This window comes from Pseudonaja textilis, chromosome 2 (assembly GCF_049901715.1).
Source record: "Pseudonaja textilis isolate UNSWEBS1 chromosome 2, rPseTex1.2, whole genome shotgun sequence".
Taxonomy (NCBI): domain Eukaryota; kingdom Metazoa; phylum Chordata; class Lepidosauria; order Squamata; family Elapidae; genus Pseudonaja; species Pseudonaja textilis.
Genome location: NC_141991.1, coordinates 9419807 through 9424947, shown reverse-complemented (window position 1 = coordinate 9424947; position 5141 = coordinate 9419807).

Sequence of the window (5141 nt, the reverse complement as noted above, 5' to 3'; positions counted from 1 at the left end):
CTATGCCTGTATTAGTAGTTGCCATAAAAAAGGGTGGGAAAGGAAGGAAATCTGGAACAGCAGTGCAGCAAAGCAAAAGTACATTCCAACTCTTATCTTTGAAAGATTGTAACTAAAATACTAGAGTTGTTGCCTGCAAATATATTTAATTGGAGGACATGAATGATGACACCCAGCCTGTGAATGTGCTCAATTGGAGAATCTGGTTTATGAGACACCCAGGGGGAGGGGGGAAACAGGGTCACAGGGGACTGTAAATTACGTATGCCAGATTTGACTTCATACAGGGCAGTGCCAGTATGTCACCTCAATTAAATCCTTTGAAGTTTAAAGATTGGCTCAAGAATCATGATTTAATTAGAGTAATTGTTGGAATCCTGACACACACACTCACCAAACCAGTTATTAAACTGGTAGAATCCCACCACTGATTGTTACTATCACAGATGGTATCCTTCGGAATCAGCTTGTAGGAGCAAGAAGCAATGTTTCTCCTCTCTCAGAAGGATTCAGTTGGTATTATAGGGGTTCCTCTCCTTCTCTCTTTAAAATTTATATGAAACAGCAAGGGGCATTTGCCACCACATTGTGTGGTATTATCAATAACCCTCCCAGGCTGAGCACTAAATCCTTAAGTGGACCTGGCAAAATAACTGAACATTATGTGGATCTAGAGGGGAGGATCTGATTTCAACCTAACCCAGTAAGATATAATAAATATTGCTTTCTGTTTCCTCAGACACTGAAAATGCACGAAGTGCCCAGGTGATCAATATACAACCAAGAACCAAGTCCAGTGTTTCTGTATCCCCAAAAGAATAACCTTCCTGTCCTATAATGAGCACCTGGGCATCATCTTGGTATCTTTTTCACTAGTCTTTTTCCTAACCACAGGCTTTGTTTTAATAATATTTCTTCATTACCATGAAACATCCATTGTCAAAGCCAACAACCGGGACCTTTCCTATATCCTCCTGGTCTCCCTCCTGCTTTGCTTCTTGTCCTCCTTTTTCTTCATTGGACAACCAAGCAAAGCCACCTGTCTTCTCCAACAAAGAATGTTCAGCATTGTCTTCTCAATAGCCCTGTCTTCTGTGTTGGCCAAATCAGTCACAGTGGTGCTGGCTTTCCTGGTCACAAAACCAGGAAACTGAATGAAGAGATGGTTGGGGAAGAGCTTGGCAAACTCCATCATCCTTTCTTGTTGTGGTGTCCAAATTTTTATCTGTGTCATGTGGCTGGGAGTTTCTCCCCCATTCTCTGACTCTGACTTGCACTCCCAGCCTGGAGAGATCATCCTGCAATGCAATGAAGGCTCTGTCACCATGTTTTATGTTGGCCTTGGCTATATGTGTTTCTTAGCTGCCATCTGCTTCATAGTGGCTTTCCTGGCCAGGAATCTCCCTGGTACCTTTAATGAAGCCAAGCTTATCACATTCAGCATGCTGGTCTTCTGCAGTGTCTGGGTGTCCTTTGTGCCTGCCTACCTGAGTACCAAGGGGAAGTACACAATAGCTGTGCAGGTGTTCTCCATCTTGGTCTCCAGTGCTGGATTGCTGGGCTGCATCTTCTTCCCTAAGTGCTACATTATCATCCTGAGGCCAGATCTAAACACTAAAGAACATCTAATGATAAAAGTAGGGAAGTGAGAGGAAAATTGTTCCTTGAGAGCCTTTTCAAATTATTCATTGTATTTATTATTGGGTTTCTATTCTTCCCTTTCATCTGTTTGACAATTAAGATTATTTGTAAGACTAATCAAATCAGAATCCAATAGAAATTTGAATTCAAAAGAATAATATTATGGAACTGTGACATAATAGATTAGTAAGTTAGAATTTATTCACCTAGACAGTTCTAGGCAGCTTACAATGAAAAAGCAATAATAAGTAGATGTGTAAAACAAAAAGAACACAATGAGAAGCATTAAAATGAAGCAAAACAATGGGCAGCAGATATATTAATCGGCAACCATTGTGTGGAACTCACCCAATTGTTCTCCTAGGCCACCAGCAGACCCAGGCCCAAGCTGTGGGAGACAGATTTTATTTGAGGGTTTTCAAACATTAGGCTTAAGACTTGTAGCTTCAACTCTCCAGAATCTTCCTTCAAGGTGAAGATTTAGAAGTCCTCAAGTCTTAAACGTTACAAGTTTGAAATAACCCCCCCCCCCCCCCCCCCCTTTTCACAGAAAGTCAAGGCCATGTTACCCTGCATCTGGAGCCGAGTGCTTGAATGAAGGTCTCCAGCTGGGACGATGTTTGATTGGACCATGTGATGGACTGGTGGGTTCAGGGGAAAAAACTCTCAGATTTTCCAGATGTGCTAATATGACAACTCTAATAAAATGGAACTTTGAGAAAATGCTTGTCTCAGAGTTTATTGGTTTGAAGTCCGTTAGTTGGAATGCTGAGAGGATGCCTGTTCCAAGATATATAGCACTGCCAGCTTTATGAAGGCAAGATTTACTAGGGAGAGAATACAGAAAATTTTTGAGCAACTCACTTATATCAGTGCATTCTGACCTTCCTTATTTATCAGGAGGAAGATTCAAATAAAAAAACCCACTGACACTTGCCCAACATCTGCCCAATAACTTTAACATTGTCATGGCCCTGTCAGAACCTGGCTCTGAGGAAGTTGAGATAGAGCCAAGGCCCAATGGAGGAATATGGTGTGACCTCTCTGGCCCCAGAAGGTAACATCCAAGGCAGTTGTCATGCCCCTTTCAGAATCTGATTCATAGGGGGAGGCTGAGCAGCTGACAGGGAGTAGGAGTGTGGCTCTGGTGGCTGTGGAAGAAACTGGGGAATGACACAGTCTGGCTGGGCAGAGCAGGGGAGAGGTAAAGCAAGGGAGAGGGAATTCAGAGGAAGACCCAGGCCCACCCCCTCTTCATCCTAGAGCATGCAGGGAGGAATGGAAAAGGGAGCAATGTGAACTGTGTGGCTTATGGAGGAGGAAAGGGCCCTGATTCCCTACATTAGCAGCAGCTGGGAACACAGTGTTTAAAAAGGAACACTACGCACAGCAACTTGTTGAAAGAAATTGTGAGTTATCTAGCATTGTCGAGGCTTTTCTGGGTTCCTGGCATCTTCCCAACTGTGTGTGTTTTGCTGGCCTTTCAAGTCTGCAATTCCTTATCCTACCCTATCAAGTAATTACTGCAGCGTGGTTTGTGTGCATTTTTATTTACAGTTTGTATGTACTTTGTTTTGGACTGAATTTCCTCCACTTAAAGACTGTTCTTGGGGCAGTTTTTTCTCTAGCCGAAGATAACCTGGACATTGGGGGCAAAGTTGGAGGTATTAAAGGGATACTTCTTACTTATGTGACTTACTTCTTCTTACTTATGTGACTGTGTTGCCATTGTGCCATGCCTCAGATCATCGCAGCAGTCCTGGATCCCTTGGACCTTGGAGGGATGGCTGGTGATGGAGAGAGGGTGCAGGATGACCAAGTAAGGGAGGAGGAGAAAGAAAGAGTAGGCGGTGGAGCAGAGGAGCAACAGACCTCCAGAGAGGAGTGATTGCCTCCCCTGCCCAATCTTTTAGTGCAGAGGATAGAGAGAAGGCATGATCAGCCCAGGGCAAACCAACATTTCTGGAAGAAGGTGGCCTGCCCATCATCACAAGACTCAGCTGGGGAATAAGATATAAAGAGATGCCATGTGGGGGCATTTGTCGGGAAGAAGCGTTGCCTTTTTCTAGCTGCACTTGCAGTAACCAACATCTTGCTACCATGTCTTATTGTGCTTAGTCTTGCTATGCTTAGGTTCGACTTGCCTTGCTTCGCCTGGCCTGGCTGTGGGCAAATAGCTACCAACACAGCTATCCTTCAAGTTGTGCTGCAGCCCCAGTAACTGCTCCTTGTGATAAGGACTCCCTGGAACCAAGTTTCTTGAACTATGTTTGCTCTCAGAACTGGCTGCTCCTCTGGACTCACAGCAGCCAGGAACTAGTGGAGGTGCCTGTGTGTGTTTCGAGTGTTACTCTTGGACTTATAGTGAACTGTGGGAATTTTGGGGAGGGAAGTTGGAGCAATAAAAGGGAATTAAGCTCAGAGGTGAGCTGCTGCTGGTTCACACTGGTTCTTGCAGACCGGTAGTTAAGATTAGGCACAGTTTGATAAACTGGCAAATCCCACCACTGGCTGGCTCCACCCCTGGCCTATTTTGAGGGCATTTTCAGGGTCATTTTTGGGCTGTTTTCAGGCTGTTTGGGGATAATTTTCAGGCCATTTTTCAGGACAATAAAACATCCTGAAAATGCCCCCCAAATGGCCTGAAAACTGCCCCCAAAACAGCCTGAAAATTGCCCCCAAACAGCCTGAAAACAGCCCAAATAATGGCCTGAAAACAGCCCCAAAACAGGCCAAAAAAACAGGCTGAAAAATGGGCATGGGTGGGGCTCATTGTGCTCTCAAAGAGAAATTATAACATTTAGCTATTATCTGTCACAAATCTTTGATTCTCATGGAGTAGATGTCTGTCCTCTTTACTGTGCATCTCTGCCTTTGAAATGGTGAATTAAGGAAGATCTTCTTGGTCCTATTCACAGAATGTCACAGAAAACATTAGCTTCTTTTCCAGGGCCCTGCTACATTTGAAAAGGTAGCTGTGTTTTAATTCTAAGAAAATCAGTGGACACTGCTGGATTCTGATCAGAAAGTCTTACTTGGAGAAGTCATGCTGGAGAACTCAAGAAACATGGCCTATCCATGTAAGGGACATTTGTACCAGAAATAATTAGATGGACTGCTTCCTTCCAGGAAAGACACATTCTTAGGGGAAGAAGTAGAAAGTCCCTTTATCTGGAGTTGGACTGGCTGATTTCTAATGAGGCATGCCATTTGCCCTTTTGCTGCTCAGAATTGGAGGAAGCTCCTCCCTGAAGTTTTCTGCCCAATCTCATCAAGAAGAGATTAACTCTGCAATGTTAGAGGATGACTCCATTGGCCTCTGTCCTGGACCACCTGCCCATCTCAAACAGAGCAGTTTCTCTGAGTGGCAGGTTAGACAAGGCCTCCTTTCAGCTCTTCTGAGATTCCTGTGAAAATTTCTTACAAAGTCTTCTTACAAAGTCTTCTTTGATCAATGTCTTCCACAATTTCAGCATCCTTTAGGTGTGAACATTTAATTC